General features: G+C 48.6%; 1 protein-coding gene across 1 annotated transcript in view; it reads right to left on the minus strand.

Moving 5' to 3' along the window:
• Positions 1–23,358, minus strand: part of HRH1 (histamine receptor H1) — a 110,749-nt gene extending 87,391 nt beyond the window's left edge. Inside the window, exon 1 of the mRNA XM_023218436.1 lies at positions 23,304–23,358. The gene's annotated coding sequence lies outside the window, so the exon portion shown is untranslated. The remainder of the gene's footprint in view (positions 1–23,303) is intronic.
• Between the last annotated feature and the right edge of the window lie 660 nt (positions 23,359–24,018).

The raw sequence follows: 24,018 nt of genomic DNA on the forward strand, positions 1-24,018 counted from the left end.
ATGACAGGGTTAGGCGAACAGCACCCTTCCTCCATGGCCTGGATCTAAATGTCATCACACCACCTCTTCTCTGCTGCTGGAAGCTCTGGTTTGGGAGTGGATGAACCCAGATAACAGAGATGATGGCAGGCTTCATGCCTGTTGGGAAGAAACCCCACCGATGGAACTCTTGGACGAATCTCTTCAGAGGGCGGCAGGGTGGCAGCAAGAACACTCTGACTCCTGCCTTTGTGCCAAGTGAGAATCTGCTGTTTGGAGAGAGGCCATCAACAGCTGGTGAATCCCAGGTGACTGTGACCTGCTCCACGTAGTCACTCAGCACAAAGGGTCTGCTCCGTGAGCAACTTAGCGAGCAAAGTGAATTCATTCCATCAAACATTCATTCGTTCTGCATTGATTAATGCCGGGGATGTACTAGGCCAGCACTGTGTTGGGCACTGGAGGGAAGGGGGCTGGAAGCCTTAAGATAAATTGGACAAAATCTCTGCTCTCAAGGAGCTCGGCATCTGGCAGGGAAGATAGACACGGCAGGAATCACACCTCAGGGGGATGAGTGCTGTAGTGAGAGTTATGAATGTGAGTGCAGGAGCCCAGAGGGGAGGACACTCCTTCCCCCTGGAGGAAACGGGGATAATTCACGAATGAGGTGATGTTTGAGTTGGGTCTTGAGGGATGCACAAGAGTTCATCAGCAAAAGAATGAGGGAGGTGCATTTCAAAGGTTACTTGGCTGATGGGCAGTAGGTCTGGGGTTGTAGTTGAATCCTGGTTATGCGCTAGACACTGTATGACACTATCTCTGGATTCCCATGCCATTAGTCTCTAAAATTACAAGCTTAACTTTATTTACGTATTTATGTATTTATTTATTTATTTATTATTTAGATAGGGTCTCACTCTGTCGTCCAGGCTGGTCTTAAACTCCTGGGCCTCAAGTGATCCTCCCACCTTACTCAGCCGCCCAAAATGCTGGGATTATAGGAGTGAGCCACCGCACCTGACTACAACCTTAATTTTTTTTTTTTTTTTTTTGAGACAAGAGTTTCACTCCATCATTCAGGCTGGAGTGCAGTGGCACAATCTTGTCTCACCAAAATCTCTGCTTCCCAGGTTTAAGCGATTCTCATGCCTCAGCCTCCCCAGTAGTTGGGATTACAGGTGTGTGCCATTACGCCCAGCTAATTTTTGATTTTTCATAGAGACAGGGTTTCATCATGTTGGCCAGGCCGGTCTCAAACTCCTGAGCTCAAGTGATCCACCCACCTCGGCCTCCCAAAGTGCTGAGATTACCGGCCTGAGCCACCATGCTCAACCTACTATCTTAATTTTTAAAAGTAAAGTATGAGGCATAACATTTGGAGGGAGATCGTCCTTTTCAAATTCTATTATTTTATTATTAGCAGCATGACTTTGGGCCTGGCAGAGAGGAGACATGCAATAGTCACTAATTTTTCCTCTCCCTTCCCTAATCCTGATTGGCTGTAGGCTTAGCCTGCCCATTTCCTGAGCCAACCAGAGACACTGGTCACCTTCAGGTCCGCTAGTGGGCCACACCTGGAGCAGTAGCCAGAGCCCTGGAGTTCACAGTGTGTGTTGGAGGGGTGGGTACCATTGGTGCCCAGCTGCTTCACAAATCCTCAGACCCCACCCCACCCCACGTTAGCCTAGGAGAACGGTGCATAGTGGGGCGGGGTGTACCACCTTCCTTGAGGCATCTGGAAATAGCGGGAGGGGGCGTTTTGGATTATCACAATGATATGGGGGGCACAACTAGCCTCTGGAGAAGAATTGTCCTTTATCTTGTCCACCTTTCAAATGTTCCCTGGACTATAGGTGGGTAGAACATTTTTTATAATTATCTGAGACCAGAGTCCATCATTCCATTTACCTGTAAACACAAAAACTCATTACATAGTTTTAATCTACTCTGAATTTTCTTTCTTTCTTTTTTTTTTTTTGAGACAGGTTCTCACTCTGTCACCCAGGCTGGAATGCAGTAGTACGATCTCACTGCAGTCTCAACCTACCCGGGCCCAAGTGATCCTTCTACCTCAGCCTCCCGAGTAGCTGGGACTACAGGTGTGTACCACTATGCCTGGCTAATTATTTATTTATTTATTTATTTATTTAGGAGAAACAGGGTTTTGCCATGTTGCCCAGGCTAGTCTAGAACTCCTGGGCTCAGACAATCTGCCTGCCTTGGCCTCCCAAAGTGCTAGGATTACAGGCATGAGCCTGCGCGCCCGGCCTATTCTGAATTTTCTAAGATTGCTCTGATCATGTAACTTGAAGGAAGATGATACATGGTTTTGTTCAGGGCCTCACCATGGGTTGAGTCCCTTGTTGGTGTTTGAGTTACTGATTCGACGTATGTGTGTATCCATCTGCATTTGTAGCTCTGTGTTAACTTGATTCTAGATGTGGCTACAGGCATCTGACTGCTTCAGAAAATCTTCCAATGTAGGCAGCCCAAATACATAGTGAAATATGTATTATTATTTTATTTTAGTACAAATGGTTTTCCTTTTATTTCTCCTTTACTGTGTGGTTAGTGTATTAGTATTATGACTATTGTTTTTGGTATTTGTAGGTGGATTATATAATCTATTAACTGCATTTCAGGATGTGAAGAGGGCTTTGCAAACTATTTGTTATAAAAGGGACACTGGGTTTGAAGGATTCAGACCCATAGCATAAACTATACAACTGGGAACCCATCCCATTCCCACTGGGATACAGGCAGGATGGCCTAATGGTCAGGAGACAGAGTTTGGGAGCCAGAAAGACCTAAATCTGAAACCCAGCTCTATTGTTTACCAGCTAAATGACCTGGGGGTATCTGAATAATCTTGCTGATCCTTACCTTCCTCATCTGCAAAATGGGGATAAATACCTACTTCAAAGGGTTGAATGGCACAAGTTAAGTGGTCAGTAGCAGAAGCTGCTATTATCATTATTATTTTTGTTGTTATTTCTCTGAGGAATCCTCCCCAGCTGGGACCCTGAGACCTGACCAACCCTTAGTGTCCCAACCCCAGCCCTGCCCTCCCACTTCCTGTCTACTGTATCCTGGCTCAGCATCCTGTATCACCAAACACTGATGGGGAAAGGGGTCCTGATCCACATGAACCGTGAAAGCAAGACACCCAAAGTGGGAACCTGTTGGATCCAGGCCTGAATCCAGGGCCCATTCTTTTTTTTTTTTTTTTTTTTTGAGATGGAGTCTTGCTCTGTTGCCCAGGCTGAAGTGCAGTGGCACACTGCAAGCCCCACCTCCCGGGTTCACATCATTCTCCTGCCTCAGCCTCCCAAAGTAGCTGGGACTACAGGCACCTGCCACCACGCCTGGCTAATTTTTTGTATTTTTTTTTAGTAGAGAAGGGGTTTCACCATGTTAGCCAGGATGGTCTTGATCTCCTTACCTCATGATTTGCCCACCTCGGCTTCCCAAAGTGCTGGGATTATAGGCGTGAGCCACCGCACCTGGCCCCAGGGCCCATTGTTTCTTTACTAATGTTGCCCTGGGCAGAAGTGGTGGGGGCGGCCAGGGGGGAGTCTATTGCCCAACAGCTACCCAGACCCGGCATTGGCTTCCAGCTTCTTTCCACCAGCACTGCTGGGGCCCTGGCATGCCCGGGACTGAATCCCGAGGCTGTGGGGGCCAGCTAGGAGCAGCCTCCCAGGTTCCAGTCCCTGTGCACGAGGGGCACCCCCAGCCTTCAGAGCACTGGAGACAATTATCTTCCTCCAAGATTAAACATCCATGGACCTAACTCTCAACACGCCACCAGTTTTACAGTCACTGGTATATGAACTTTGGAGTGGAGATTGGGAGTTTTTTTTTTTGTTTTTTGTTTTTTAAGTCGTTCCTTTGCCTTTTCACCACAGAAGCTATGTTTTTCTCTTCTCAAAACAAGTCCATGTCAAAAGAAGTACCAACAGGCACCATCTCCTGCCTCCTGGGCCTCTGCATTCAGAGACCCCAGAAAGACCTTAAGCCACTCCTTTGGCAATCAGAGGGAACCAGTTCTGATTCTTCCCATAAGGCTCTGGGAGTCAGCAGAGTTGCTGGCACTGAGAAGGCCTCTTGTACCTTTAGAAGACCTAGGGCTATCTCTTCACACCTCCTACCCTAGCTGAGTTATTAGAGATCCCTAGAAGGTAAGCCATGGAATCTGGTCTTGATCAAGTGCTAGCGGGTATTACTGAGATGATGCACACATGATGCTTCCCTAAAGAGCTTCACAGTCTAGTTGGGGAGATAGTCACGTAACAGATAACTACAGTTCAATATGGTACATATTGATTGTGAGGTTTCTACTGGAGGTTGTGGGCCTTGAGGGTTGTGGGAATGGTCCACTAATTCTGCCTGGGCAAGATGTGAAGGCTTCTGAGAAGTTAACATTGGAATGGGATATTGAAGGATGAGTAGGAGTTTTCTCAGGGCTGAACTGGATCTTCAAGCCCTACCCCTCACCCCTAGCCCTACAATTCTGGCATGGTTATCCCATGCCTGAGTGGCAGTCTTGCGGGAAGAGGAAATGAAGAAAGAACTGAGGCTGAAACACGACTCTTTACACCTGGAAGAATCTGTTTGGACTGAATCCTGACACACTGGCCTCCCCAAACTGTTTCCAAAACACAAAATCAGTATTTCTCTAAGTGAGTCCCACAGAAGATGAATTCATCAGGAAATTCCTCTATGTTATATGAAAAAAGGGACTCCAAGATCAAATAAATTCACAAACATTGAGTTAAGTCAAACAGATTTTACTGCAGGACTTCTCAGAGCCGTTAAGAGTAAAACAAAAACTGATTTTATATATTTTAATTTGAATATTTAAAATACATTTTTATAAAGGATAATCTAATAATAAATATCAAAAATATAATTATTAGCCGGGTGTGGTGGCGGGCACCTGTAGTCCCAGCTACTTGGACGCTGGGGCAGGAGAATGGTGTGAACCTGGGAGGCGGAGCTTTCAGTGAGCCAAGATCGTATCACTGCACTCCAGCCTGGGTGACAGAGCGAGACTCCGTCTCAAAAAACAAAACAAAACAAAACAAAACAAAACCCATATATATATATGTGTGTGTGTATATATATATATAATTATTATTTGACAGCTACCCTTTCTTATTTCCTAATGTGCCAGACGTGTGCTATGTATTATGTCAGTAATTATCATAACTTTATTTCATCAGCATGATCATTATTTCCATTTTACAGACAAGGAGAATGAATCAACCCAAGAACAGTTCATTTTCCAAGATCATACAGTAAATGGTGGAGCTGAGATTCAAAGCCAGGTACTGTCTGACCCAAACCTTTACTAAGTATGGCAAGTCCCTAAGAAGGGCATATGATATTCAGCATTTCCAAGCTTATTCAGCCAGGGAACCTCTTCATCCAGGGCCCCACGGAGGGACTTTGGGAAACACTGCTCTAGTTTGCTCCCAGAAGATTCGCCAAAAGTCACAAAAGTATTTTCAAGGCCTTGCTCCTTTTTCTTCCCCTTCTCAACTGGGTCTGGGGGTCCTGAGTCCCCAGGGGCTGGTGTAGGCATGAGGAGGGGTTGCCAGGAGAGGTCGAGGTTCTAGCAAGCAGCTCCCACATTGTTCAGATCTAAATAGATGACTTCATGGGTCACATATGACCCACAGAGAGTTCCAATTTCTATTCTCAGTTCTAAATGTTGCTTTAAGCTTATCTGCTGCGTGAGTGTTCAGCAGATGAAACAGAAAATGAATTCAGAATTCCTGAAGCCACTGCCTGCTTAGTAGGAGAAAGGAGGGCCCTCTGAGGGCTGGGGCAGTCTGACCCAACAGGCCCACTGCCCAGACCCAGGCCTTATCTTTCCCACTTGGGCCCCTGCACCTCCACCCTGAGATCTCCAGACTCTCATTGCCACTCCCTCATCGCTGGCAGAGTGGTGTCTAAATAAACAACATTGAACCTGACACTGCCTTCCTCAGAATTCTTCACTGGTTCTCTAGTGCCCCGGCAAAAATCCAAAACACTTGGCCTGGTTTTCAAGGTCTTTGGAGATTGGGGAGACTGTGTCATCATTTTCCCTTTCTCAAGAGAACACAAATGAACAAACATAGGCTGTGACACAAGTGATACCACACAAGGTCTAGGTGCCCTGTTCTTGAAGATAAATCAGCTCATAGAAGCAGCCAAATAGCACCTACAAAATCCCCTGCGCAAATATATTTTCTCTGGAGACCATAACACGGAACAGAGAAAGAAGTTTTCCCCTTACTGAGTAAGCAAGCAAGTTGAGTTTAGATATCCTACTTCATCCTGCTTCCGATGAGACAACAGAGATAGGGACACGTGTTACCAAGGAACCCAGGGAGGTAATAAAAGGGGTTCAGACATCTTTTGAGAGCAGTCCCAGAGTTGGGGAAGTCCCTTCCTAGTCCTCTAAGACCAATGACACATGGTTATTCAGGGGTCCTGGACTGCTTGAAGAGTGAGAAGTTCATCGTTGCCAGGATGCCAGAGGCAGATGTCTCAATGCTTCTTGGCATTGCATGGGTTAGCCCAGTGCATTTCAGTCTGTAAGGCAGGAGCTTGTTAAAATGTGGATTCTGATTCTGCAGCTCCGCGACTCTGCATTTCTTAAAAAGAGCTCCTAAGTCACATTGGTGCAGCGGGGGCCACTGCATGATGGGCAAGATCCCAGAGAATGAATGGGCAGTCAAAACCCTACAACCCTGGCCAGGCACCACAGCTTATGCCTGTAATCCCAGCACTTTGGGAGACCAAGATAGGTGGATCACTTGAGGTCAGGAGTTTGAGACCAGCCTGGCCAACATGATGAAACCCTGTCTCTACTAAAAATGCAACATTAGCCAGGTGTGGTGGTGCACGCCTGTAGTCCTGGCTACTTGGGGGGCTGAGGCACGAGAATTGCTTGAACCCGGGTGTGGGAGGTTACGCTGAGCTGAGATCGCGCCACTGCACTGCAGCCTGGGCGACAGAGTGAGACTCTATCTCAGAAAAAAAGAAAAAAGAAAAAACTCCAAAACCCTGCAACTCCTTTTAGTCTCCTGTTGTCCCTTAAGCAGACTCATTTTGATGAAGAGATTCTAGGTTAGAAAAAGACAGGGAGGTAGGCAATCCCTAACTATGAAAGGTCCTCCAACAATATGACCCTGCTTATCTCTCGTTTGTTCATCTCCCACAACCCTGCCCTTAACCTTCACTTCATGCTTGACTTTAACCTATCTCTTCATGGCCTCCTGCACACACCATCCTTTTTCAGACCACTGTACTCTTCTCAACTATACCTCCTGCCTGAAAGCCCTTCTCACCTTACTTAACTGAATTAAATTCTATTCCTCTTTGAAATTTTCCTGGCATACCTCCTCCTCCAGGGGACTTTCCCAGGGTCTTCAGGCTGAGATAAGTGCTCCCTGCCAACTTCTGTGTGCTCGTAACCCTTGTGTTCATCTGACTATGATACTTACCTTGAATTCTGGCTCTGCCACTGACTGGCTGTGTGACTCTGAGATGTCCCTTCCCCTCTCTGTTGCCTTGATCTCCTTATCTGTGGAATAGGATCATAGCGGGCTCCTTGCCTACACTGCCTGTTCCGGGTCTGCCTTCCCCACCAGGCCACAGGTTCAAAAGCACGGAGCATGCCTTGTCCCCATTTATCTTCCCACTGCCCAGTGTGGGGTGTGGCACACAGTAGGTGCACAAATAAACGTGTGGCGAGCTTATCCAAAGCTGGCGACATCTCCTCCAAGGGAAGAGTTCAGCAGCCTCTTTCCATCTCTAAGAGAAATGACTTAATTTTATAAACAAAGCATGTTTGCAGTTTGCTTTTCTGCTTCCTTCTTTGTTCATGAGTTTTAAAAAGGCATGAAATGACAATCATGATACTACAGTCTGCAGGAGCTTGGCCTGGGCTAACTCAAGGAAAGCAGCTCCAGTTTTCAACCCCTTGAACAGATCAAAACACTGAGACTCAGAGGGGTCATTCACCTGTCACACAGCTCGTTCGTGGTGGCAGAGCAGGGATTCCAACTCAGCTCTGGGCCGCTCCAAGCCACCCTTCTGTTGAGTTCTGAGGCCTGCAAAGCTGGAATCTGCATTCCTAGTGAGGCAGGCGGGCCTAACAAGGGTTGTACACTGTGGGGAGGAGGAGACAGTAAGAGTTGCGGGATGGGGTCCCAGAGGGCTGGGGCATGGAGAAGGGGCATGGGACCCTTTTCTAAGTATGAGGTGTCAAAAATGGATCTAGTTATTGAAGGACACCTGGATGAGGAAGAGGAAGACCGGGTCCAAACCCCAAACAGTTCTTGTCTGCAAGACAGCAACTCACGTGGATACTGAATCACAAAAGTAGCCGGAAGGCTCATCAGCTTCGTCTTGATGGAGATGGGATGGGGAGCTTTATCAAAGGGAAATAGGATGTATTGCCTCTTGAAGAGTGCAGAGAGAAGAGCCAATGGACGAGGATTTCTAGAATGAGTCACATCTGGGCTCCAGCCTGCCCAAGCCTCATAGCGGGGGCTCCCTACCCCACACTCCCTATAGGAACAAAGGCCCCAACCAGCCTTTGTCCCCTCCATTACTTTGTCTTCCCACCCCCGCTCTGTGCTCTGAGCCCTCCCTGTTATAGTGAGCTGGATAAGGTGGGCCGGGGTGTGAGCGATGGAATTATGGCCCCTCCTCACTCCTCCGGGCCTCTCCTACTTCCCCCATCTCTTCGTTTCCATGACAGCAGCTGGCAATGAGGCGTCTACTTCAAACTGCTGGCAGGGATGCCATGCAGGAGTCTGAGACATAGGCCTGGGGGTGAGGGAAGGGAGTGCCTATCCGTTAAGCACCAACATATGGGTTATGTCTGGTGCTACATCCATCACCTCCCTTACTCCTCACCCCCACCAGGCGAGGAGCCCAGTATGATCCTATTCCAAAGATGAGGAGACTGAGGCACAGAGAGAAGGGATGTGCTCAGAGTCACACAGACAATCAGTGGCAGAGCCATGATTCAAACTCAGATTCCTGCAGACCTCAAGCCCAGGCTTCTAATCACTACACCACCCTGCCCTGTGGCTAGGGGTCAGTTGTTCAGGCCTGAGCTCAGCTGCTTGCTGCAGGCCTGTGGGTAAATCCCTGCATTCCCCCAGGTTCTACAAAACGGGACTGGAAGTCCCATTGCTCTGCGGGGCTGTGGGGATTTAAATAAGTTGGAGAAAACTCCAGGCTCCTGGTTGGAGCTCAGTAAATGGGTCTCTCCCTTCATTTCCAACCAGAGAGACCTCATTCCTGGGTTCCTGGATGGGGCATGGCTAGGGGGTACCCCAAATCCATGGGGCACACCCCATATTAGAGGAGTTCTTTACATACAGCCTGCACCCCCAGTCCCAGAGTTCCTCACAGCAGGAGCACCTCTCATCATTGTGTGTCTGCTTTGTGCCAGGAGTCCTGCTAGGGCCCTGCATGCTCACTGCCACCCCAGGACACAGACACAATGATTACACTCATGTTATAGACGAGGCAACCCACTGTGGCACCGTGCGGCAGGAGTGCCTGCGTCCACCGGGGTGACTGGGGGCAAGTGCATCAGAGAGATGTCCCTTATGCTCAGTCCTGCCTTTGAAACAGACCTGGAAGCTCTTCACTTCTCGCCACCTCCACATTGTACCCCGGCCTAGGCCCCTGCCATCCTGGCTTGGACGGCACTGGCCTCCGGTAGGGTCCCCCACTTCCTCTGTGCGTCCACACATTCCATGGTATCCTTGCAGGCTGAGAACCCTGAGGCTCTCAGTGTCTTCTGAATAAGAGCCGAGTCCTCCTAGTGGCCGACAATGCCCTCCATGTCTGGCCCTGTGACCCCTGACCCCATCTCCTACACTCACCCTCACTCACTGCACCCAGCCCCTCTGGTCTCACTCTTTCTGGAACATTCCAAACCCCTTCTAGCTGGGCCTTGCTGTCCCCTTTGCCCAGAATGCTTTCCCCTGAGATACGGGCATGCATGCTTCAATCCTCCCTTGACTCGAACATTGCCCATCCCACCCTACGTAGAAGGACCCTTCCCATTCTTCCACACTCTGTTTGCTCATCTTTACCACTGCATTTCTCCTCACACCTTGATTCCTCTCCTGCATGTCTCTCTGCTGAAATGAAAGCCCTAAGAAGGCAGGCTCTCCCTCCTTGTTCATCCTTGTATCTCAGCACCCAGAACAATCCCTGACACCTATTGGGCAGAGAAAATATTAACTGTTGATAAATACTTGTCAAGTGAATGGGCAAGGCCTGCTGGGCCCCAAGCCTCCCTCTGAGGAAAGCTGAGCACGTGATGTCATGACCCCGTTACTGAGGACTGGACCACCCATGAGCACCTGCCCAAACATAATCATTCACAGGCTATTGACAGGCAGCCTACGGCAACATTTCCAGCCAAGTGCATACCGGCTGACTGAACTAAACAAATTTCCTCTTAGGAGGCTGAATGTGAAACATACAGGGAGGTACCAGTTGATTGGGCTCAGGGGCAGAAATCAAAAACCATGGGGCTGCACAAACCATGAACTACAGATGTCACGGGCCTGGAGAATCCGAGGACAGCAGATTTCACAGGCCTGGAGAATCCGGAGACAGCAGATGTCACAGGCCGGGAGAATCCAGGGGACAGCAGATGTCACGGGCCTGGAGAATCCAGGGACAGCAGATGTCACGGGCCTGGAGAATCCAGGGACAGCGGATGTCACGGGCCTGGAGAATCCAGGGACAGCGGATGTCACGGGCCTGGAAAATCGGGGGACAGCAGATGTCACGGGCCTGGAGAATCCAGGGACAGCAGACGTCACGGGCGTAAAGAATTGGTGGACAGCGGACGTCACGGGCGTGGAGAATCGGTGGACAGCAGACGTCACAGGCGTGGAGAATCGGCGGACAGTGGACGTCACGGGCCGGGAGAATCCAGGGGACAGCAGATGTCACGGGCCTGGAAAATCGGGGGACAGCAGACGTCACGGGCGTGGAGAATCGGCGAACAGCAGACGTCACGGGCCGGGAGAATCCATGGGACAGCGGACGTCACGGGCCAGGAGAATCCAGGGGACAGTGGACGTCACGGGCCAGGAGAATCCAGGGGACAGCAGATGTCACGGGCCTGGAGAATCCAGGGAACAGCAGATGTCATGGAACTAGAGAATCCAAGGGACAGCAGATGTCACAGGCCTGGAGAATCCAGGGGGCAGCAGATGTCACAGCTTGGAGAATCCAGGCGACAGCAGATGTTGTGGGCCTGGAGAAGCCAGGGGATAGCAGATGTCATGGGCCTGGAGAATGCAGGGGACAGCAGATGTCACGGGCCTGGAGAAGCCAGGGGGCAGCAGATGTCACAGCCTGGAGAAGCCAGGCGACAGCCGATGTTGTGGGCCTGGAGAATCTAGGGGACAGCAGATGTCACAGGCCTGCAGAATCCAGGGGACAGTAGATGTTGCAGGCCTGGAAAAGCCAGAAAGTAGAATGTAGGCCTCACCAGGGCAGGGATGCTTGTCCGTTCTGTTCTGCAGGAATCCCATGTGCCTAGAGAAGCACCTCATACACCGGAAGTGCTCAATAGATGTTGTTGAATGAACGGTGAAGTGGAGAAGAGAGGAGAGTTATTTCGTATGTGCATGAACTGGGGAACTTGGGAAGAGCATTTCTTCCCTTCTTGTCTTTCTTTTTCAGTAGCTTCATGGGGTAACAATTCACATATTTTAGCACCCACTCATGTTGTTACATATATTTTATCACAATTTTAAAATACCCCAGAATTCACTTGTTTTAAGTCTACAATTCAATGGGGCCATGGGGTTTGTGCGGGCTGAGAAGGTGGGAGCATATGTGAGCAGTGATGAGGATGCACAAGATGTGTCTGGGAAGGGCTGGTTGCCCAGTGTGGAGGGCCCAGGGTGCAGAGATCCTATGGGTCCTGATTAGGGCCAAGATGCAGATCATCATAGTCCTGACCTCACAGGGTTGTTTAGGGGAGCAAAGGAAGCGACAAATATAAAGTTCTCAGCACAAAGCCCAACACACAGGAGACGCTCAATATACACCATTATTCCCTTTCTCCGTGTTAAGCGATGCCAAGAAAACTTGGGAGGGCGATATTACAAACTAATAAGCACAGAAGCCGAGATCAGCTCCAAATTGCAGTGTTTTCAAAGTAACATTTAGTGCACAGATAGACACACAGCTCTGTGTCTGGGATGAAAGGAAGTAAAACGCATTCATCAGAAAAATGCTTGATTCCGGAGAGAGGTTTCTCCTAGTGACCAATGCAGAGAAAGCCCTCTGTATTCAGAGCTGGCACAGTGAGGTCACCGTAACGATTCTTGGCACTGATGGGGCAACCTGGCCCAATGTCAGTTCCAAACCTTGAATGTTCAAATCCCTGAAACTTCCTCAAAGTTTGTACTTCAATCTACAGAGCTAATTGTTCATTTGCTTTTTCTTCTCTTCTTGCATGTGCATAAAAAACCCCTAAATCTCCGGGTATGAGGGAGCACTCAATATCAGAAACTCAAGGATTAGTTTTGGGACTCATTCCTGTTATCCAGCCTGGAACTCAGGAAAAAGGATATATGCCCGGTACCTAGAAATAGGCACTTTTGACCTTTATAGGTGGAGGGAATTAATGGATGATTGCAATGTGAGATAACAAGCAGAGAATGAGAAGGATTACAAAATGCTGGGCTATTGCCCCAAATGTTTCAGGCAGCTAGCATCATACCTTGATGGGCTTTGCGGCACAGTGTAAAGGAGTCAAGGATCTCCATTTCAGCTTTGCTACTTATGAGCTGTGTAACTTTAGGCGAGTCACTTAGCCTCTCTGAGACTCTTAGCACTGTTCTTTCTCATATGAGAATGTCACATGCTGCTTTGTTGTTACTGGCCTAGCGGCTGTCTTCTTCACTTCTGTCACCTGTAAGGGCAGCAGCTGTGTCTTTACAGCATCCCCACCGCACAGTAGGCACATGATCACCATGAACAGACTCCAACTCCTGTTTTACCTTCTTGCACCTTGCTGCTGGGACCCTTCCCTGTTGGGTGTGGCAAGCAGTTCAAGTCCATTCGGTTCAGCACCAAGAAATTCAGTGGGAACTTTTTCTTCGGTGGGTCACTGCTCAAAAGGCCTGCATCTGCCTCTGACCCGGGAGTGAACTGCACTGCTGTTTCTGTTTCCAGCTGATTCAAGGACTCAGTAAAGGAAGTAGGGTGACAGAATGGGTTCCATTGAATTGGAGAAGCTATAAATTTTCTATTCCCGCAAGAACTGGAGTAATTTCTATTAATATCCAGTTATCAGAATGCTCAACACCATCTATATCTGTAGCCCTACGTGGCAGAGAAAAAGTAGGCATGCAGGAGGAAATAGTTTATCTTTGTGTACAAGATTTTTAGAAAAACAAAACAAAAAAACACCATCAATTTCCATCTCTCGAGGAGTTTCCAGCCTGGTGGTAGATACAGGTAAACCAGGTATTTATTTTACATCCTGATGAGTGCACGGTGTCATGGAAGCATCTAACCCAGCCTGGGGGATAAGGATTTAAATGAAAGAAGCAACACTGTCGCTCAATCCATCCCTTCCTTCTTCACGCCCACCCTATCACATCTCCTTTCCTTGCTTTACACAGAACATTCCTTTGGCCCCTGCCCCCCTTGAGCATCTTAATTACTTCCTGTTAACTTCTCTGTCACTCTCTAAGGCATGGCCAGCCCTGGCCGTGTGCTCCTTCTGGAGCATCCCTTTCTACCTCTGTGCCTTGGCTCAGGCCATCCCCTATACCTGGCTGTCTTCCCTCCACGTCTTTACCCATTGATCCCTTATGTTTCAAAGTCCTGCTCATTCATTCATTCATTCATTCAACAAGTATCTCCAGAGGGTGCACTATGTTCCTCACACATCGATGGATACCAGGGATATGGAGGGAAATCAGTTACAGCCTATGTCCTCAAACTGTTCACAGCCACGGGGGGACCAATCGTGACAATAAGGACATGTATGGAAGATGTGAGTCTGGGGGTGCTGTAAGGCCAGAGAAGGATCCTAATTCAGCCTTAGGGGTGGGGGGTGTTCAGGGAAGACTTCCTGGAAGAGAATGCCTCTGAGTCCTGAAGAATGAGGTGAAAAGAGAGAGAGGTGTATATAAATACATGAGAACACATATAATCATAGGCATCAATGTGACCTATGATTATATGTGTTCAGATGTACTTATATGCTAATGTAATAACTAGTGTTTATTGGATGCTACTAGGAGCAGCACTGGACTAGCACATTTGACATATTAACTTTATAGGGGTGAGGACTATTATCATTCCCATTTCATAGATGAGGAAGTTGAGGCACAGAGAAATTCAGAACTTGCTCCTGGTCATACAGTGACTAAGTGATAGAGCTCGGGTTCAAACTCATTGTAGCCTCCAAGCTCATGTTTTGACCACTGTGCTCTGCCTTCTGAGACTGGCCAGGTCATTCTGCCACTTGCTCTTGTCCAATGCATTTATCACAGACATCTTTCCAGATAGTACAATTCAGGTTTCCTTCTATTTAATGGCTGCAGAGGATGTCACTGGCTTTTGAGCAGGAAAGTGAAACGGTCAGATCTGTCCCTGGGAAAGGGACCTCTGGGGATAGGAGGGGGCTGCCTGGAGATAGAGAAGCCTGTGTTGGGGGTGCAGAAGGAGGAGGAGGCCTACGTTGAGGCTGGGATGGGGAGATGCACAGTGGGGAGGAGCTCGGGAAACATGGCGGTGCAGCGGGATGCAGCAGTGACCACCTCTAAGGTGATCAGAAGGGCAAGAGGGCAGTGGGGGAGGCTGTTTCAGGATCTCCTTCCCAACTAGACCTCTTCCAGGTCTGCACGTTTTAATTCCCCCTAAGCATGCTCCAGCTAGCACTTCCAATTAAGAGCAAGTGAGCAGCAGCTTCAGCTCCACTAAGATGTGCAGATGTGGTGGTGCCTGTGGAATTCTTAATTCTTTGAATAATCTTTGCCTAGGAGGGTCACATCTATTTCACAAAAAACAAAACAAAACAAAACCCAAGAATAACCACAAATTACCCAAGACACTGCTTTAACCCTGCCTCCTCATAACAGCCCATCCAGCCTCACCACACACAGCCACCTGTCCAGTCCTAAGCATGGACTCCACACTCATCTCAATCTATCTGTTTCTCTCCTTGGCCACTGCCAGTCCAAGTGGCTCTCCTCTCCCATCTGGATGACAGCAGTAGCCTGGTTCCTGGTCTCCCCAGTCACACTCTAGCATAAGTTACTCCATGGCTCTAGCCTCAGTTGTCTCATCTATAAAACGGGCACATGAATGTACATCTCGTAGAGCTGTTGAGGACTGGGTGACATCACAAACGGAAAGCCCTGGAGTGCTTTCTCAACAGATAGTAGTTCATCAGTCATCAGGACAGGAGGGTCAGAAAGGTCAGGGACTCTATTTCTCCCATACCCTGCTGGTCCAGATAATAGCAGGTGCTAGGGACCTCTGGATCACCCCAACCCCATTGCCCGCACTCGCCCACCAAGGAGAGGAAAATGCTTCTTGCCCATTCCTCATATATCCTGCCACTCAATGGGAGCATCATCACCTTATAACCCAGGTTTCTCTCCAGCTCCTCATTGGCTCCTCCCCTGGTTCCCTGCATCGTGACCATATCTATGAGTGAATCTGAGAGATGAAATAGGTTAAGTATAACTCAGCCCCTTCTTTTGGGAGCCAGTGTGCCTGCAGGGAGCATGCGTCCTTTCCACTCTCTCCCAGGAAGGACAGGGAGGGGCCACCCCCTGTAGAGCCCAGCACTGCCTGTACCTGAGTGGGCAACTCAGCCCATCCTGGCCTTCAGCGTTTGCAAGCCCACACGCTCCACTGTCACTCTGATTAGTAATAACCATGACATTTTGTTCTCTGGCTGCCTGGTCTTGCCTTTTGTCTTCATTCTCTGTTGGTACAGAGCTCAGGCTGGGCAGAGGAGTGCTATTTATCAGCCCTTCCCACCGCCACCTACAGGAGAGACCAGTGGGAGAAAACTCCATCTTGAGTTCCTGACTTGTTAATGGAGGTTTTCAAGGCTTGGTGAAACCCAGTGCTGTGAGAATCAATCAATAAACAACTGAAAAATATTTACTGAGCTCCTGATACAACAGGGAAAATAACTTATCCTTGCCCAGTGTTTCTTACCACTTTCAAGATGCCTGGAAAGCCGTTCCATTCAAAGGTCTGTGAGTGCCATGAAGTGCCAGGCGCTGTGTTATGAATGCAGACCCTACCAGAGGTCCATGTTAGGCTCATCAGGGTGGCCCCACCACTCAAGCAGCCAGACGCCAAGGACAGAGGAAAGAAAACCAGGCTTCCGATATGAGCCTGAGATCAACAATCACATCCACACACTCTCCAGACCACAGGTGTGGGCTGGTGGTGGAATTGTGCCTCACCTGGGCTGAGGGCAAGGGGCAGCAGGATGTACTTATTTAATGATGATTAGTGATTCTCTCCAGGAACAAAGAAAAGCTAGCAAGTAAATAAAAGGAACACTCTTGAAAGAGCAAACCAAGTGAAAATTGCCTGGAAAAGTTTGAAAGAAATGGAAAAAGAAGGGAAAGTAGATGCCTTTGCTAGCTATTAAAATACAACTTATACAAACAATCATCAAACCAGCATGGCACAGATCCCCAGTCCTCCTCCCGTGCTCTGTGCCCATGAACCACATCAAAGGCTCTCTTGCTGTCTACCCACTTCTGATTGGGTTTGGCCACAGGCAGGGCAGGAGGAGAATGACATTGAGTGTTTATTCCCTTCTCTTGCCCCTCCAAACTTGGAGGCAGAAACAACTCTCCTCTTCCCATCGATACCCTAGGGTACTGCACTATCCCATGTTAGTTCCCCAGATCACAAAGTCTATACAAGGTAACAGGCTCTTTATCAAAACCTTTCTCAATCACCCAGTTGGGATGTGCCCTCTGTTTTTTGCCATGGCCCTGTCTGATAGTCAACTGTTAGATCAGCTGACGGTTCAACAGTTCAGAACAGACAGCTCAGAAAGAGATCTGCTGTCAATGACTGGGTTTCCAGGTTACATGCCCTGAGGCCCAAGATACAGAACTGTGCAAATGGTGTTCCCTGGAGTTGAGTGTGATTTGGTGGCTCTGCCTCCAAATATATACTGTAATTTAGTGCTGCTGCAGGTGACGTAGGAAAGAAAGGTGGGAAGGAAAGGAAGAAAGATTTAATAAACAGGGAGGGGAACAGGATGAGGACCATTGGTTAAGTATGTGAGAAGGAAAATTAATTTAGACTTTTATCTTTCTTCAAAACCCAAATAGGTTAGAGAGTGGTAATTTGGTCTAAAATATGAAACCATTAAACTGATGACAATGAGAAACCTTGTTTTCCTATCTGAATAATAGGAATAATATAACTACCTCATAGCATTGTTATGGGAGTTAAGAGAGATGATCCAAGTTAGGACAGTGCCTGGCACTTTATTAAAAAGAGAACTGAGGCAAGATTCCAGCTGAGAAACTTGCTCAAATCTAGTTATCCTGGGGGTGGGGAAAAGATGAATTGGCAGAAAGGGGCACAGTCCTTAGGTCCTAATATGGAGATTCCACAAAAACTGATAACGTGACAGAGAAGGAGAGCCTGACCTAAAAACTGGCACAGGAATGTCAATGGAATCTGATTGTCCCTCAATCTGTGGCCACCAGGGAATAACAATATACAGGTATATTGCCTGCAGCGGCTGCAATTTTAGAAGCAGATGGAGACTTCAGCAGATATTAAGGTTTCACCCTAGGCTGAGTCCCTTTCAGCTGGATGTCTGGTTAGAAGAACTCTCATCCAGAGGCCAAGGCTGGGCTCTTCCGATGGCACTCAGGACAGAGGTTAGCAGTCTCTGTTTACTTCCACCAGAGGCAGGCTGAGACTCAGATTGGTGGCAAGTTCCTCCTTCAAAACTGGCTTTTCTCCCTACCCTCCACGTTAGCATCAATCCACTGGGGGCCTCACTGGGGAGTTTCATTGAATCCTCAAGGAAGAACAACACCCATCTTGTGCAATCTCTTCCAGAGAACAGAAAAGTGGGAATCTTGCCTGCATCATTTTGTGAGGCCAACATAACCTTGATACCAAAGCCTGAAAAGTAAGCATGAGAAAGGAAATCACCGGTGAAGATCACTCATGAACTCATTATTTTAAAATACTAAACAAATGGGTTTGTAAATATGAGCTGCTACAGCATGACTCAAATTGGGTTTATTCCAGAAATGCAAAAGTCGATGTCATGCATCATGTTAACAGATTGAAAAAGAAAAATCATGTGACCATCTGGGCAGATGCAGAACAAGCATCTGTTAAAACTCTATTTCCATTTATAACTAAAAATAAAAGAAACACTCAGCAAACTGGGAATAGAAAGGAACTTCTTTAATCTGATAGAGAGTATCTACCAAAAACCTAGAGTAAACATGATACTTCATGTTCAAATGTGGACAGCTCTTCCATAAGAGTTGCAAAAGGCAAGATGTCCACTGTCTTTTTGTTTTGTTTTGTTTTTTGAGATGGAGTCCCACTCTGTCACCCAGGCTGGAGAGCAGTGGTGCAATCTCGGTTCACTGCTATCTCTGCCTCCCAGGTTCAAGTGATTCTCCTGCCTCAGCCTCCCAAGTAGCTGGGACTACAGGCATGCACCACCATGCCTGGCTAATTTTTGTATTTTTAGTGGAGATGGGATTTTGCTATATTGGCCAGGCCAGTCTCAAACTCCCGACCTCAGATGATCCACCCACCTCGGCCTCTCAAAGTGTTGGGATTACAGGTGTGAGTCACTGCGCCTGGCCATTTCTTTAATTCATTATTGTACTAAGGTCTTGGACAGTAAAGCAAGAATAAAAAGGAAAGAATAAAAGGATTAGAAAGGAAGAAACAAAACTGTTATTTGTACCTCTTACAATTGTATATGGTGTTTTCAAAAGAATCTACAAATACATTTTTTTAAATAGTAAGTGCATTTAACAAGATTTCTGGATACAAAATCAATATGCAAAAGGCAAGCATATTTCTCCAATAAGTAACCAACTAATTTATCTGTCAAAAATGTATAACAGCATACAAATTATCAAATAATAGAAATATATATATAACAAAATATATGAAAGACACCAAAGGAAAATTAGGAAACCATGCCATGAGATGTTAAAGATGTTAAAAATATCCTAAATAAGTAGAGAGATACCATGTTCATGGAAGACTAAATACTACACCTTCCACCCTCTAGAGGGCAATGGAAAGCTCAGTGTAACAGCTGGTATTTAGAAATCAGAGCAACCTGGATTTATATTCCAATTTCTGCTGCTTCTAAACTCTGTAACTTATTTCACCAACCCCTCTGAACCTGTTTCTTCTCTTATAAAATATGGATAATAATTTCTGCCTACTTGTTAGAAGTCAACCAATAAGAAAGCTCTTTGCAGAGTGCTGTATAAATACAGGACATTCTTACAACTAGTATTTTTGTCTCTTGTTGGTCCAAGGGTAGGTAAAAAATTAAATGTCCCAGACTAAGCCAACTTGCTTGCTTATGCCCATCTATTTACCATCAGGGGCATTGCTGACTGTTTATTCTGTTCTTAACATTTCTTCATTCAGTCCTCACAGCAACCTGTAAGGTGGGTGCTATATTAGCCCCATTTTACAAATGAGAAAGCTGAGGCCCAATTAAGCAATTTGTCATTCACATATTCATCCATTCCGTAGACATTCACGAATATCTTCTATGTGCTAGGAGCTGTGAATGTCCTGGTGAATAAGACAAATGTGCTCCCTGCTCTATTAGAGCTGACGATATGGTTGGAAAGACAGCCAGAAATCACACCTCAGCGAATACACTGGCAGAACTAAGATTCAAACTCAGGTCTGTTGGACACTGGAGTCTGTGCTTTTAAGTACTCCCTGGGGGCAGCTTCCTCAACCTCTTCTGCTCATGCCTCTGTTGGGATGTGATAGTTTCTAACAGGCATTCTGCTGGCAACAACAAGTTTCAATGGCCCTCGCCATCCAAGCTGCTGCGCAAATTGAGAGCTGTCAGCTTCGATCTTGGCCCATGTGATCCCCCTGCATTATCACTGAAGAATTACAGCAGGGAGGATGAATGTATAAAAGAGGCAAGGCATCCTGGCCCCCCCTCCGACAGCATCAGCAGCATTGTTCCCGAAGAGTATGTGTCTGAGTCCTCTACAACCATTAATGACAGAAGTGAGTCACTTATAAATGAGATATGGGAGCTTTATTATAATTACATCCCGAGATTCAGAAATGCTCAGCATCACTGTTAAAGGGAGGGCAGCAGGTGACTGGGGCTTGAATGATCCTCTGCCAGGTACATCTTTCAGATAAAACATCTTGGATCAGGAGCAATTATAGGTAATTCCCAGCCTGAATGCTAATAAGAATTACTTACAATTTCATGTAATTCTTTGCCATTTATACCATCTGCTTTTTTCCTTCTTTTCTCCACATTTCCATCCTGACATTGATCCTGAGAAACAGATACTGGCAAATAGAACTAATGGCCATTTCGCAGATAAGGAAGCTGATGCCCGAGGTCTCTCGGTTCTAAGGGCAAGAGCTGGGGTTCCAACCCTAAGCGTTCTGTCCCTCTAGAAAACATGCGATTGAAAACTGTTCCAAATCCATGCTCCTCAGAAGAAAGCCGAGCACAAACTTCAAGCTGCACTGTGTAGCAGCAATATCATCCACACTAGTGACACTCGTGGCAATGGCCAGTGTCTGCTGAGTGCCTAGCAGAGTGTCAGAAGTTCATACAGGTCCACACCGAGACTTCAAGTTTCAGGCTATTTAAAGCTTGAGACTGCAGTAAGACTTTGGGGGCACACACTATATCTAACCAGATACTCTCACTTTACAGATGAGAAAGCAAGAGGCCTGCAGAGGCTGGGCAATTTGCAGGTGGCAGAGCCAGGATGCAGAGCTGGGATTGTTTGACCTTAATAGCAACAACAATAACAATGGGCTCTTACCACTTTTAGGTATTACACCGCACCACGAAAGTGCTTTATTCACATGAACACACCTAATTCTCTTACCAACCCAGTGAGGAAGGTGTCAGGAATACCTCCATTCTAAAAATGGGGAAACCAAGGAACGGAGACCTGTAGCAACTTGACCAAGGCCACAAAACTCATAAGCAACAGTGCTGGGATTTGAACCCAGGCAGGTGAGCTCCAGAATCCCACAATCTTGATGTCTTTGCTATGTGTTTTCTCTGCTAAGGAAAAGCCAGGCACTCCTTCATTGTGAAGAGGAAACTGCCAACACAGAATTCTGAGAGAGTCGAAGAGGAGGAGGCTCACATATAAGTCCCTCCTCCCTTGGACACTCAGCTGAGGACTAGGAAGGACCACTCCCAGCCCTGCATTGGCCAAACCACTCTGGGTTGCCGGGTCTCTTGGCAGGCAGCTCCGGCCTCCACCTAGCTCTGAAATCATGGACAGGCAGCGCCTGCCCATCTCCTGCCTCCACGGTATTCTCTTTCACATTTGAAAACAAAAACAATGCCGGGCATCCCCTGCCCTTCTCCATAGATTCTCCCCACACCAGGAGAAATGCCTGAATCACACTCGGGGATTTACATGGGGTTGTCCAGGATTCCTGTGAACAGCGGACCTGCTGCCTGGCTTTTTTTCTATTCATCTCTGCTGCTGCCAGACACAAGCACGGAAGGACCTAAGGTCCCATCTGCCACCTGAGTTTCATTCAAAATCTAGAGGGAGTCAGGCAAGATGGGTGTTCAAACCCCAACTCTGCCAGGGACCAGCTGGGCAATCTCAAGCAAGTTAACCTCTCTGAGCCTCAGTAGACCATCTGTTCAATAACAGTACTTACCTTGCAAGAATGCTGTGAGTATTAAGTGGGATAATGCATAACGATACTCTCATGTGTCCACCCTCCCTCTCTCCCAGTGTCTGCCGGTTTTCTGGCTGCCTCCAAGACTCTTCCCATAAGACCCTCAATTCCCCTCTCCTTCATGCTCCAGGGACACACTCCGTCTGCGCTCCTGTCACAGGTTTCTGGCCCCTCAGTCATAAAATGAGTTATTCAGGCACCTTCCAGCCTGTGAACCTTGCTCACCAGGACTCCCAGCCTGCCTTGTTCGGTCTGCTCCAGGCTGAGGCGGGAGCCCTCTGCCGGAGGACAGCCACTCTGCCTGGAACATCTCTGCACTACCAGCTCCAGGCAAGCGGACACCTCAGAGGGATGGGGAATTAGGAGGGAAGAGGTGGGATCTTCATGGAGGACTGGGGGCTGGGGGGTGGGGTAACGGAGAGGGAGACGTGACTTCCTTGAGGAGCTGCCGTACTCCAGCTCCTGCTCCTGACTTCCTGGGCTCCTTCCAGAAAAACTGAGAGCAACTTCTAGACTCTGATCTCTGAAAGAGCAGCCCCGATGCTCTTCTGTCACCAGAATCCACTCCCTGGCCATAACATCCACTCATTTTCCCAAGCATCCTCCTCCGACAGAGGAGGATGTACCTCCTCGGTACAAGGAGGAGGAGGTGATCCGCCCCTTGCTCCACACCTCCGGCTGCAGCCAAACTGCAGGAGAAGGGCGCGTGGTGGTCCGCACACTTCCTACCCCCGACTCCAGGTGACACTGAGCCTGGGGCTTACCTCATGAAGTCTAGTGATTTGGATGAGGATGACTCCGAACAAAACTGTGACTCTCTCCCCTTAACTAGCTGGTGCTCCTGGGCACAACTTTTCCTCCCCGAGCCTCAGTTTTCTCCTCTGTAAATGAGTATAACAATATTGCAACAGATAATGGATGCCCAAAGCCTGGCACAGAGAACGCACTCAACCGATGGGCTGGCACTACGGTTAGCAGCAAATTCAGACCCTGGGGAGGCTCAAAGAAAACGAGACTCCCCCTCTGCGCGCCGGAGCCCAAAGACAGACGCTCAGGGCGCGCACCCTGCTCAAGCCCGGGGAAGCTAAAGGTGTCTGCGCGTCGAGTGCTGGGGTCACAATGTGGAGAGGGGAGCGATGTCCCCGAGCGAGCCGCGCTCCGCCACCCTCCCCAGGCCATCCGCGTCGCTAGGGTACCCAAGCCCGCCCATCTCAAGCCTCCGGCTCCGGGGGTCCCGGCCGCCCTGCAGGGATGCCCGGATCCCAGTCTGGTCAGCGCGGAGCCTCACCCAGCCGCGGCGGCCCCGCTCCCGCCCAAGCCCGCGCCCCGCTGCGACTCACCGGCGCCGGCTCCGGGGAAAGTTTGGTGGCGCGGTGGTAGCGGCGGCCAGGCTGCTGGGTGTGCCGCGGGGGCGGCGGCGGGGGCGCCGGGGAGCGCTCTGGGAGGCGGGGCGCCGGAGGAGGAGCCGCGCCGAGGGGGCCACCTGCGAGCAGCCGGGAAGGCGGGGACCGGGGCCCTGCGGGCCTGCAGCGCCCCCGCACCCGGCTCCACGCGCCCAGGGCCGCCCCCGCGGAGGGAGGGGGCGCTAGGGGCGCGCCTCTCGCTCGGACACCCTTTCCCAGCTCGCGCCCCAGGTTTGGAGCTGCTCCCGCTGGGTACCCGGGCTCGGGCTCTGCGCGGTGGACGGCTCCTTGGGTTTGGAAAGAGAGGTGGCAGAAGGGTCAGAACCTTGGTGAGACAACTCCACCCCCACCCACGCACCTGCGGGCACATAAAACCACAGACAGAGATAAATCAAGACAAAGACGCAGAGATGGAAATAGAGACGAAACGATGTTTGGCAGTCAATCACAGATAGATTGAAAAAGACAAATAGTGATACCTGTGCCCCTCATTACTGCTAGGGGCACCAAAATCGTAAAAGGCAAAGTCAGACAGAGGTGGAACAAGATTGACAGATAGGGACCCTACCCCTAGAAGTTTCGTGAGGAACTAAAGAGACCCCCAGGGTCTACAGCCTCACACCTCTCTCCTGTTTCTCCCTAGCCCATCCTG

The sequence above is a fragment of the Piliocolobus tephrosceles genome, chromosome 2 (assembly GCF_002776525.5).
Source record: "Piliocolobus tephrosceles isolate RC106 chromosome 2, ASM277652v3, whole genome shotgun sequence".
In the NCBI taxonomy this organism is placed as follows: domain Eukaryota; kingdom Metazoa; phylum Chordata; class Mammalia; order Primates; family Cercopithecidae; genus Piliocolobus; species Piliocolobus tephrosceles.